Source organism: Canis lupus, chromosome 3, assembly GCF_048164855.1.
Source record: "Canis lupus baileyi chromosome 3, mCanLup2.hap1, whole genome shotgun sequence".
Taxonomy (NCBI): Eukaryota; Metazoa; Chordata; class Mammalia; order Carnivora; family Canidae; genus Canis; species Canis lupus.
Window position 1 is genome coordinate 65,159,617 of NC_132840.1, and position 13,215 is coordinate 65,172,831.

Below are 13,215 nucleotides of genomic sequence, written 5' to 3' on the forward strand. Positions count from 1 at the left end.
ATATGTAAGAAAGAAGAGGAATGTCCACAGTGTCTAATAGGAATTTCCTAAGGAAAGAATGGATATTGAAAGTGTGGCACTATTTCAAAACAGAATGGGTGAGAATTTTCTTGAATTGAAAAACATGAATGTTCAGAATAGAGAATTATAGAGCACCTAAAAAAATGTTAAGACAACCAGAGATTTTTAAAAGTTACACTAAAAGGGAGCATTGGTTAAAATGACCAATAGATTTTAGATTTTCAGAACTCATCAAGTTTAGAGTCAATGGAACAGAAGTTTCAAAACTATTAACTTAGGGGCACCTGGCTGGCTTAGTAGAGTGTGTAACTCTTAATCTTGGGTTTGTGAGTTCAAGCCCCACATTGGATGTAGAGATAACTTTTTAAAAAATCTTAACTTTGTGGGGCACCTGGGTGGCTCAGTCCATTAAGCATCCAACTCTTGATTTTAGCTCAGGTCATGATCTCATGTCTTAAGACTGAGCTGGGCGTCAGGCTCTGTGCTCAGCATGGAGTCTGCTCAGGCTTCTCTCTGCCTTTGCCCCTCCTCCTGCTTATGCTCTTTTTCTCTATAAAAAAATAAAATAAAATAAAAATAAATAAATAAATAAATAAATAAATAAATAAATATCTTCTTAAAAAATTGTTAATTTAGAGTTGCATCCCCAACTAAATTATCTTTCAATTGGAAGGGTAAAATAAGGCAGAGAAAATTGACCACTCATAGACCCTTGTTGAAAGAGCTAGTAAAAGATTATTTACTCCAGGAAGAGGCAATTTGAATGGATAAGGGAGGAACAAGGAGAGAGAGGGTTGATAGATGAATGAGAAGGACAGTGGTTTCTGACCTCATGCCTCATCTCGTCCATCTCTCTCCCATTCCAGAGGGTTTCTGCTTCCCCTCCTAGTCTTTTTTTTTTTTTTTTTTATGATAGTCACACAGAGAGAGAGAGGCAGAGACATAGGCAGAGGGAGAAGCAGGCTCCATGCACCTGGAGCCCGACGTGGGATTCGATCCCGGGTCTCCAGGATCGCGCCCTGGGCCAAAGGCAGGTGCCAATCCGCTGCTCCACCCAGGGATCCCTCCCCTCCTAGTCTTGAAGTACATTGCCCTCTACCCTCCCACTTAATGGAATTTTTTTGTAACTTGTACTTTCTTCCCTAAGGTACCATGGTGCTTAGCATGAATGATAGAAGGGTACTGGAGAAAATAATTGATAAGGAAAACAAAAAAACTAACCTGTTTAATATTCTTAAAATATTATCCTCATGGTGCTTACATTCATTTGGTTGGATTATCATTGAAATGAAAATATGTCCCCGAGGGTTCAAGTCCCCAGCTTGAAAGCTCTGTGTGATAACATTTGCGCTTTTAACTTAGCAGCAGGCTCATTTGCATTGTGGTTTTAGGCTTGTCCCAAGCAAACAACGCAACATACATTCATTATCTTGTCAAAAGTTTTTCATTGGAGGTAGAGGGCTTGTGTATTAGAGATGTTTCCATGGTGTAATGGGCATTATTGTGAAAGGTAAACTTCCCCAAGAATCAACACAACTGTGTCCAGAGTACTTTCTGGGTGCAGGGTTTATATTGGCATTTAAGTCCACAAAGAGCTCAGCTTCCAGGTTCTTCCTTCAATCACATTATAAACACAAGTTCAAACAGTAATAAAATTATTCTATGGCTAGATAGCAACTTTTATCCTTTAAGAATCGAGCAGCTCTCATTGGATGGTTCTTTAGGATTCATTCGAAATGTTTGAGAAGACCTCATCTTGTGCCTGTCTGCTTTCATAAAGCAGGAAAGGACATAGATCAAAACCTAAAGGACATTTAAGATTCTGTAGTTCCACAGTCTATGTTCTGTCCCTTACCTTTTCCTTTTAACTCATCTTTGTTTGCACACAGAGGGTGGGGAATTGATAATTCAACTTTACTAGCAGTGAGTAATAAAATGCTTATGTCAGTACACAGAACTGGAAACACAGCTCATCCAGATAAGCCTTAGAGGATAAGTTACCCAAGTGACAATACATTAGCATATCTTTAGAAGCTTTTTTCTAAAAAGCCCACTTTTCACACTGAAGCAGATTTCCTGGCCTGGTCTGATAAAACACATTCATTGAGACAAATGTCATGGTTCCTATCTTACAAAAATGGAGAACAATGAAGCACAGAGAAATTAGGATCAAAAATAGCATGAATAATCCAAAAGATCCTGGTCCATGATTTCTTTTTCCAGGGTCCCTGCTTAGGTGGTAGAGGAGGTGTGTAGAAATAGGGAACAATTCACAAAGGATTGCCAGTGATATGCTGAGAACTTGACCTTAACTCTGAGAGGATTACAGGAAGATGTTAGGGGCTATTTTTTCTTTTTTTCTTTTTAAGTAAATAATTTTGTCTTTGTAAACATGACACTGCTCATCATCTAAAGCAAAAACTAGGCAAAAACTTTGGAGGCTGGAAAGCAAAGCGATTAGTGTCAACTGACTTAGCAGAACCAAAGAAGGTGAAATCTAAGAGCTAGGGGAGGCCGAGAAGCATGGTGCTTCATACTGCAGAAAGGCTGGAATTTGGACGTGATGGGTACCCATAAAGTTAGGGTGCAGATAAGGTTAAAATAAGAGTAGTTGAAAGTCTAGGTAAGAAGAAGAAAAACAAAAACAATTATTAACTCCAAAGAAGAAAATAAATTATTCCAAGGAAAGCAATAATTATGGCTTAGCTGTGGATTATATTTACATGGACATAATAATGCAAACACAGAATATTGACCTAACAAAGTTATAAGTGTAGTTAAAAGGGGAACAGCTTAAAAGATCTAAATATTCATTTTCCATGGAAAAAAAGTCAAGAGATAATGCCTAAAACTGAAAGTTAGGAATTGCCCTTACAAGCATGTTTTGGAGGAAGAAATATATAATACCAAAAGGAATAGCTAAAAAGAGTTTAAAATGGCTGCTTCTGGGAGTACAAAAAATTGGACATTTATGTGAGAAGGAGAGATTCCTGTTTTCATAGTACATCTTGTCAGACTTTGAGTTTTATTGCTGTGATACATATAACTTAGGAAGTTAAATTTCAAAAGTAAAAATATTAAACACACTCATCTCATAGGTTATTGAAGATTGAGAATAAGGTATGAGATTCTAATCCTATAAATTCTAGCTCATAGTAAGTGTTCATTACATGCTAGTTGTTTATATTATTATTGATCTAAAATAATTTTAAATATTAAGTAGGTAAGAAAAATACAAAGATAAACAAAGTAAAAAGCCCAGCATTGAAAAATAAAATGTTAACACTGAGTAACCTTACTTTAAGTATCTATCTTTATATACCAAGAGGGATGGATTAAACTATAGGTGAATAGATTAAAATAATCTTATCAAAATAGAATCGTGACATATCTATTTTTTTAAAAAACTTTTTATAAAACAATTTTAGATTTACAGAGAAGTTACAAAGATAGTACAGAGTTCCTGTATTCACTTTTTACCCAGCTTCCATAAAGTTCACATTTTACATTACTATGGTTTATTTGTCAAAACTAAGAAATCAAAACTAGTATAAAACCATTAATTAAACTACCGACTTTATTCAGATATCACCTGCTTTTATAACGTATTTTTTTCTACCCAGGACACCACATTGCATTTAGCCTTCATGTCTTCTTACTCTTCTTCAATCTATGACAATTACTTAATCATTGTTTCTCATGACTTTGACACTTTTGTGTGGTACTAGTCATATATTTTGTAAAATGTCCATCAATTTGAATTTGACATTTTCTCATAATAGGACCATGGAAGATGAGTTTTGAGGAAGAGTACCACAGAGATGAAGTGTATTGAGGCACATGATAATAAAATTATGTATTATTGGTGCTTTTGACCTTGGTCCCTTGGCTAAAAAAAAAAAAACAGGTGATGCATCACCAGATACAAGGAAAATTATGAAATTTAATTTTATGAGTAGTAGAAGAAAATAAACAAGAAGATCAAGAAATTGTTAAACTTCAGATGAGGTTTTCATAGTGAGAAATAGTGACTTCCAAAGTTCACTAAGGATTGAAGAAAAGAAATGATAAAATCCATGCATAATGTCGAGTCATTATTTTAAAAACGGTTTTAATTTTAATTCATTCAATAAATATTTATTTCAGCACATACTATGTGTTAGGCACCACTCCAAGCATTGAACAAAACAGGGAAATATCCCTACCCTTGCAGAGTTTGCATTCTAGTTGGGAGGAAGGGGTTTAAAAAAATAAACACTGGGCAGCCCGGGTGGCTTGGGGGTTTGGCGCCGCCTTCAGCCCAGGGCCTGATAGAATCCCACGTCAGGGTCCCTGCCTGGAGCCTGCTTCTCCCTCTGCCTGTGTCTCTGCCTCCTCTCTCTCTTTCTCTCTCTCTCTCTCTGTGTCTCTCATGAATAATAAAAAATAAAAACAAAAAACAAAACACTAAGCACAATAACTGAGTACAGTATATGGTGTGTTGCAGGGTGAGAAGGCAAGGAATGCAATGGGAAAAGTGGAACAAGCTAAAGGGACCCACACATGGGAGTTGGGGGACAAGTTGTTTTAATAGTAAGGTCAGAATAAGTTCTCACAGCTGGGGAGAAGTCTTCCAGGCTGAGAAAGGGAGCAGCCAGTGCTAAGGTCTGAGGCAAGTATGATGGCTAATTTAATGTGTCACTTTGGCCCTGCTATTCAGTTAAACATTGTTTTGGATGTTTCTGTGAGGGTTTCTTTTGATGAGACTAACGTTTAGATCTATGGACTTCGAGTAAAGCAGATTGCCCTCTGTAATGTGGATGGGTCTCATCCAATCAGTTGAAGGCTTCAATAGAACAAAAAGCCTGACCTCCCCCAGGCAAGAGGGAATGCTGCAGTAGATAGCCTTCAGACTTCCACTGCAACATCAGCTCTTCCCTAGGTCTCTAGTGTGCTGGCCTACTTTGGGAGATTCTGTGTGTGTTTTTTATTAAAGATTTTATTTGTTTATTCATGAGAAACACAGAGAGAGAGGCAGAGACATAGGGAGAGGGAGAAGCAGGCTCCCTGTGGGGAGCTGAAAAACAGAAACAAACTTAGCATCTCCAGGCATGAGCTTTTCTCCCCTGCTTGCTCACTTATCTTTATTTTACACCTTCTTTTTTGTTAATAGCTCAAAATTTCCTTACTTATTGTAACTGCTGGTTCAGATCAGAGGACTTAGGATAATACCTTTTTGTGAATGACTATTCCAAACTCTCCTGCTGGAGAGAAGACCCCTCACAATGAATCTCTATACTAGTAGTTGGCAAACAATAGCCCTAGGACCAAGTAAGCCTCCTCCATTTGTATAGATCCAAGGAGGTTTTTCACAACTCTTAATGGTAAAAAAAAAAAAAAAAAAAGGAAAAAAGAAAGAAAGAATATTTTATGACATGAATATTACATGAATCCAAGTTTCATGTCCATGTATAAAATTTTAGAACACAGTCCTGTATATTGTTTATATATAATCTATAGTTGCTTTCGTGATTCAAAGACAGAACTAAGTAATTAAATTAGGAACCATATGGTCTGCTGGGTAAAAAATAGTCATTATTTTGCCCTTTACAGACAAAACTGGTGACCCTACTCTATATGTCTATTCTCATTTTCCTTTGCTGGAAAAAAAAATGAAGTTTTTGTGAGATTTACAGTCAGTATAATGAAACCTCTGAATAATTTATGTTTGGACAAGCTTATGTAAATTTTCACTTTCAAATAAGTTTTCAGTTGGATGACATAAAACACAAGGTCACTGAGTTTAGCAGTTCCATAGGGACAGTATCTTTATAGGAAGCCCATGCCTGGAGGTACTAAGCTAGTTTCTGTTTTGGGAACAAGTGGAATCCTCTTCTCTGCGAAAGTGAGCCCCAGCCTCTTCAGACCCAGATCCCTGCAGCCCAACTGGGGCATCAGTGATCCACTCAGCCTCAGGCGAGGTTACCTCTTGCACCTCTCTTCTCTCCTCCTGCTGCCGCCTATGGCAGCTCACTATTCTGGGAGCTGAAGTGAGAGAAATGACTCTGACTCTTTGTGGTCTCTTCCAAAGTGTATGTCTTAGGTCTGGATATTTGCTTTGGAAACTCAAAATCCAGAATTTGACTCATGTTTTTGTGTTCTGAGGAGCCAGCTTTTCCTACAGAGGGTAAGTGCAGAATGTTCTAGTTGCCTGTACTGGAGTAAGGGATTGGGGGACAGGAAATGAAAGACAGGGTCAAGTATCTCAAAATATTATCCTGACACATATTTCTTGCATATTTCAATTTGTGGACCAAGATGGGCACTCTATGCCTCCCTCCTGTTACTTCTCCCTAAAGATATCTTTCTCTGTGTGCCTTCTTTTGACAATCATACTCACTCTGTGATGGCTTCCAAATCCTTTCTCCAGTCTTTGACTTTGGACTGTTAACACTACTGACTTCTGGATAAAGCCCTTGGATGGATGGCCCAAGTACACCTTTGATTCAGTGAGACCAAGACAGAACTCATGATCATTCTCTAGAAACCTTTTCCTTAGTGTTTCTAACTTAGTTGATGGCAGCATCATTTTACCCAACTATTCAAATTGGAACATTGAGCTTCATCCTTAATTTGTCCTCAAATCTTGTATCAAACCCATTTCTAAGGCTACTGATTTAATCTCCAAAATATTTCCCTGTAGCCACTCTACTTGTTCCTATTTTGTTGTCTCATGTCTAGTTTTTTGTTTTGTTTTGTTTTTGCAGTCACCCCCTGGCCATGTTCCTACTTCTGGTCTCACTCACCTTTAATCCATTTTCCACATCGCAACTGAAATGACATCTCTAAAACATAAAGTCCTCTCTCCTCTAGTTTTTACCACTTCCTTAAGCTTCAGCAGTTTGGTGCTGGTCTACCATACATTTACCCTCTGACCTGTCTCCCCAGGGAGGTGAGACACAGGCTGGATGGGAATTCTAGCAAGAGTCTGAAGCCCAGGTGACAGTGTAACTAGAAACAAAGAAGTTCCAACCTGCAGAGGTGAGATCAAAGTGAGAGAGCTTTTAACTGGGAATAGGAGAGATGACCCTGTTAGATGTGAGACAAAGCTGGGAAGAATCCCTTTAGGCAACAATATCCAGAGGGAGGGAGATATTTGTTCAGTGGAAATGCAAGTCCCAAGGGAGCAGAAAGGTGCTGTGGAACGGTAGGATTCTGGGACCTTTCCTCTTGCGGTTCTTTGTGTGTCTAATTTTTTGTCTTCATTTAGGACTCAGGTGGGACAATACCTTTTATGGGAAATCATGTCTTATCCTACTGTCTATGAGCTTCTGCCTTCTCCTGAATCTCTGGAAATGCTCCCACCTCTATGAGGGGTCCTGTGCTTCTACCTACAACCAATGCCCCTTTATAGTGAAATGACCAGTTTATGATGATCTGCCTCCTTCCTTGTACTATTGAACAATTCAAGGGCAGGACTGGATCTTATATATAATTTAAACCCAGTGCCTGAGATTTATTAGGTACTCCAATGCTGAATGACATCACTTCTTCTAGAATCTTTACTGTCAGTCTCTCCCCCAGCACTAATTTCTGTCTCTATACCTCCCAACTTTGTGTTTCCTCTACTCGTCTTTGTCACCTTCTCAGAGATGTTGAATGGCTCTGTTCTTTCTTTTTTTTTTTTTATGTCAGACTAGATTTTAATACAAAGTTTGTAGGAAGAGGTAAGGATGGTCATTATATTATAATTAAGGAATCTATCTTTCAAGGAAATCTGACAATTCTCAACATTAATTCCTCATTTAAAAAAATCTTTTTCAAGAACTAGGATTGGTTTTATTGATTTTATGGATTTCAATTTTCCATTTTATCAATCTTTGCAGAAATGATTTTAACCCATGTGTTGCTTATTCTCCATATATTTTAGAATTTTCTATTTATCTGTTTTATCTTTCCATATTCATGTTTTCCCTTTGGGTCTGACAGCAAATTTCTATAAGGTCTCTTGTTTTAACTTTAATGAGGTGTGGGGGTTTATTTCTCTCCGAACTTGGTGATGCTGGTCAGTGTTCCACCTGAGTTTGGGAAGACTGTGTGTTCTGCTGTTGCTAGATAAAATATTTCCTAAATGTCATTTAGCATTGATCAAAACACCTGTTCAGTTCATCCTTAATGACTTTATGCCTGATGCATGTATCAGTTACTAAAACAGCAGGGTTTCATGCTGGATAAAGGACTGGGAGTTTGACTGGCTATCCAACAAAAGAGTGGATTTGTTCGTTTTTCTTTTCCACCTTCAACACTTTTTGCGTCACATATTTGGTGTGTTGTCAGGTACATTTGCATGAAGGATTGGTTATGTCTTCTTGGAGAATAGACCCCTACCTCCTTAGGTAATGCCTTTATTTATTATTTATTATTTATTATTTATTATTTATTATTTATTTATTTAAATTGGAGTTCAATTTGCCAACATATAGCATATCACCCAGTGCTCATCCTGTCAAGTGTTCTTTCTTTTTAAGCACTCCTGTAACCCTCAGCTTTACTTCCTGATCCAGCCCCGAACTCTTAGTATGTTATTTTAATCACCCTCTTGCCAGCACACACTGTCTCCCCCTTGTCTTTCTATCACTTCCATCCAGCAAATCAGTCACATCAGATCAATCCAATCTTTCTCTCCCCTGTCCCTAAAATAGGGAACTTCCCTTTTGTATATAATGTCATAGTTAATACATAGAACACAGATATAAACTGGCGTCTGTCCTTTGGGTTTGAATGGTCACTTCTAATTTTGCTTTTTCTCAAGAAACCTGTGCTCTTTGCATTTCTGGAATTTCAAGTTTGCATGTCCTATGTTACGGTATTTACCAATAGAGCTCTTTGTAACAACAGACCTGTAAGATGCTTGGGTGGAAATGGTTTCTGATATTAAGTAGTGCTGAAGTCCTTGAGTGGTGAAACCATGGTTAACCGTTTTAGCTCTGTCCCTTCCCAGAGAGTGTTGGTCTATACTCCCTTTATAATTCTACTTCCCTTCAGGTCTCACTGGGCACAGCTCTCTCTGTCTCTGCCCCTGACCCACCCACACACAGCCTCTGTCAGCTGTGTGGACTGACATTGGAAGTCCAAGTTAGCTCTCAGGGTAGCATCCAGGTGACCTACTGGCCACACTATCACCTTCCAGAACAAAGGGATACCATGCTCCAAATGCAAATTCAAGTTTTCATACAGGAGGTAGGAAAGGTTTTTTAACTTGCAATTTTTTAATCTTCAGAAAACCATCTTTACATAAGTAATCACATTATAAATGGGTCTTTAGATGTTAGGAATAAAAGGACTTTGTTGGTATGAATGTAAATTGTTAAAACCCATCTGAAAAGGAATCCAGCTACATATTTTAATAGCATTAAAAAAATGATCATATCAGGGTCTCTGGGTGGCTCAGCCTATTAAGCATTTGCCTTCAGCTCAGTTCATGATCCCAAGGTCCTGGTATCCAGGCCCACACTGGGTTCCCTGCTTAGCAGGGAGTTTGCTTCTTCCTCTCCCTCTATGATCTCTCTAGCTCTCTCTCTCTCTTAAATAAATAAATAAAATCTATTTAAAAATCCAATCATATCAATTTGTGCAATAATATCCATTAGAAAGCTTTCATAAAGATACAAGGCAAAATGAAGATATAGATTAATATGTAAAAATCTTCACTGTGATACTATTTTTAATGTCAAAAATCAGAAACAATAAACATACTTGATTAATTTTTCATACGTTCATATGTGATATCGTGTAGCCATTAAAATTGTGTATTTGAAATTGTATTGAAATTGTGTATTTGATTGTGTATTTGAAAGTTGCTAAGAAAGTAAATCCTAAAAGTACTCATCACAAGAAAAAAAAAAAGAGAATTTGGGACTATTACATGAATAAACTGAAAGATCAACGGAACATTCCAACATTAAACTCACATACATGTGAAAAATTAGAGCACGAGAAAGTAGCACTGTTCATTAGTGGTGGATTGTAAACTGTATTATAACGATGGACTCACCTTTTAGAAATATGCATGCATATATATATATAATATATACATTTTAATGGCTTTATTGCTTTTGTAAAAATGATAGCTGCTGATTTGTATTTGTCAGTAAACTAGAAATCTTGAAAAACTCTCCCAAAGAAAGCAACAACAAAAAAAGCTGGATAAATAGATATTTTTAAAAATTTTTTAAAGATTTTATTTATTTATTCACAAGAGACACAGAGACATAGGCAGAGGGAGGAGAAGCAGGCTCCATGCAGGGAGCCCAATGGGGGACTCAATCCCAGGATCATGCCCCGAGCCAAAGGCAGACACTCAACCACTGAGCTACCCAGATTTCCTTATTTTTTAAAATTTTTTAATTAGGTCAGCAAAGCACCAAAGTGAGTTTTCATTCTAAGGATATCTACCAAACTGGATAACCATGTGATTCCCTTAAGGCTGCAATTTTCATGAGAAACAGAAAATAAAACTTAGGACTTGCCTGAGATGGGTGTCTTAGGTGAAACCTCAAAGGGTTACATACTCAGCATAGAATAAGAAATAGATCCACTGTCTGGAAGTAGTCAGCAAAAAACAAACCAAAACACAAACAAACAACCTTAGACTATCTTGATCTTGGTACAGGTTTGAGGAAAAAAAAATCTCCTCCTTAGAATTCATAACCACAAGCTAAATCCCACATTAGTTTTTTTGCTTGGATTCCTGCAACTTCTATGTCTAAAAAACCTTAAGTGGAGACTAATTTAAATTCTGATAGTGGACTGAAGTTACAGACAAAAGAAAATGCAAAATCTCTCCAGAGAAATGCAATGTACTTCAATCCAGCTGCCAAAGGATTTCCACAGATAGAGTTCACTTAAGACTCACAGAATTCTTAAGGAAGAAAGTATTTCATGAGTGTAAACCAGTAGAAGTAATAGGCAATAAGATCAAACCTATCAAGACTTCAAATACTGTCAACAGACACAAAGTATAAAATAAGAACTTTCATTACGTTTTGAAAAATCAAAGACTAGAAAGTGTGAGTAAGAGACATGAGACTATTTTTTTAAGTAAAGATTTTTAAAAAGATTAAGTAGAAACTTTAAAAAGAAAATCTGAATAATTGAAACTAGAAATGAGTGGATTAATTACACAATCTGATAAAAGAAAGTGAAATGGAAGACAGATCAGAGGGAAATTTCCAGGATGTGGTTCTATTACATAAAGAGATTTTAAAAATGTATAAGAGAAGTTAAAAGATCTGGAGAATAGAATGAGACTAACATACATCTAATTATATTTCTAGATATAAATAATAAAAAATAAGAATTCTAACATTGTAACTGATAACTTTTCTCAAATTTTTTTTTTAAGATTTAATTGATTTATATATTTTTGAGAGAGAGAGAGTGCAGGCAGGGGGAAGGAGACAGACAAGCAGACTATGCTGAGCATAGAGCCCAACATGGGGCTGGGTGTCAGGACCCTGAGATCATGACCTGAGCTGAAACCAAGAGTCAGACAATTAACCAAGGGAGGCATCCATGTGCCCCTCCTAGAATTATTTAAAGACACTAAACCTCAGATCCAGAAAGGGTAGCTAACATAGGAAATACACACCTGTTAGGGAGCAAGGATTCTTGTCCCATTCAAGGCGCTTCAAGCCAGACCAAGAATCAACTTGACATGAGATTGATTAACAGGGGAAAATCAGATTTAATATCATATGTAAGGGGAATCCACACAGACATGGAAATTCCCAGGATAGGCAAAATCAGGTTTATATGTCATCCTAAACTAAAGAGAAGAGGGTAGGAAAACAGGAAAGGGCTCCAGAGGAAAGGGCTGCATTTCACAAAGCAAATAGAAGAGCAGATGTTGTAATTAGATGTCTGCCTTGCCATACAGGTGGATCACTCAGATAAAATTTATCTCTGGTAATAACCCTCATTCTAGGAAATATTCACCAATTTGGATTCTTCTAGTTATTTAAGGAAGGGGCAAAAGTTTCTCTTGAACCCCAAGAGGGTGTCAGTTGCCTTCAGCTCAAAATAATGTCATACCCAAGTGACCCATCTTGGGCAAGAGTAGTCTGTCCTTGGTACCTGCACAACTATATGCACAATCATGAAATAACAGAATAATGAGAAGATCCTAAAAGCAGCTGGAGAAAAGACAGATGGAAGACAATTAAAGCGATGTACAGAGGAAGACAATTGAGCCAGCTTCTCAACAGCAACAGTAAAACCCATAAAACAACATCATGATATTTTCAATGATAAGAGAAAATTGCTCTTGGTCTAGAATTCTATACCGGTTGAAACTATTTTTCAAGAAGAAGGGCATATACATGTTTTATTATTATTATTATTTGGGGATATAAAATACAGAATTTACCATTCAGAGTTTAGAAATTTTAAGAAATTCTAAAGGATGTCTCTCAAGTAAAAACAAAGTGATGCTACTATAAGCCTGAAAAGCATGAAAGGATTCGTTAGTAGAGATAAGTGTATGAAGGAATTAAAACAAACTTAATTCATGTAAAAATCTAATGTTTAATTAATGATCAAAGCCTACCACCTTTCATTAACTTTGCAAGACTGTTTGGTATTTCAACAATGTCATAGAGAAATGAGACATGGCATCCATTCACTGAATAAATGAGCCCCAAATAAGTCAAGGTTTATATACAAACATACCAATAAAAACAGATTAAGCCAAAAGATTTTCGTCTTTGCCTACCAAGCTTTACACGGATTCAAGAAAACCAGAATAGATTCCTAATCCTGAATGTTATTCCTGCTCATTAAAATACAGGGATTAAACCAATAAAAATGCAATAAAACTCTACAAAGCATTTAATTGCTGCTCCTTTACATTGAATAAATAACTGCTATATGATGAAATCAAAATATCTTTAACCAACAAATTTATTGAGTGTTTGCTCTGTTTTGTATTGAGAGATACTAAGAAATACAAAACAAGGACTGGGCCAGTAAGCTTTGAATAAAGTTTGGAGGGATGCCTGGGTGGCTTAGTGGTTGAGTGTCTGCCTTTGGCTCAGGTCGTGGTCTGAGTCTTAGGATTAGGCTCCTCTCAGGGAGCCTGCTTCTCCCTCTGCCTGTGTCTGCCTCTCTCTATGTCTCTCATGAATAAATAAATAAAATCTTTTTTTTAAAAAAAAA